Raw genomic sequence first — 223 nt, forward strand, 5'->3', positions numbered from 1 at the left:
CGCAGCTACACGCGCCCGCGAGGAAGCCCGCCCGAGGGACTAACGGCAGGGGCGGTCTGGAAAATGAGAGTTTTATGCACAGCCCAGCAGGAAGTCCTCGGGAATGTATATTTACCGTCTTGTCTTTTCCCTTTTCTTATTTTTTTGTGGGACGTTAAGGCGATTCACGGCCCGACCCTCATCCACTCCCTTCCATGACGCTTTATGTAGAACGATGAAAAAA

At 52.0% G+C, this 223-nt stretch overlaps 1 protein-coding gene across 1 annotated transcript in view; it reads right to left on the minus strand.

Annotated features, from left to right (window-relative positions):
* The window catches only part of LOC119591869 (basic proline-rich protein-like), a 33,435-nt gene that overhangs the window by 5,606 nt on the left and 27,606 nt on the right, over positions 1-223 (minus strand). The window lies entirely within an intron of this gene.

Source organism: Penaeus monodon, chromosome 29, assembly GCF_015228065.2.
Source record: "Penaeus monodon isolate SGIC_2016 chromosome 29, NSTDA_Pmon_1, whole genome shotgun sequence".
In the NCBI taxonomy this organism is placed as follows: Eukaryota; Metazoa; Arthropoda; class Malacostraca; order Decapoda; family Penaeidae; genus Penaeus; species Penaeus monodon.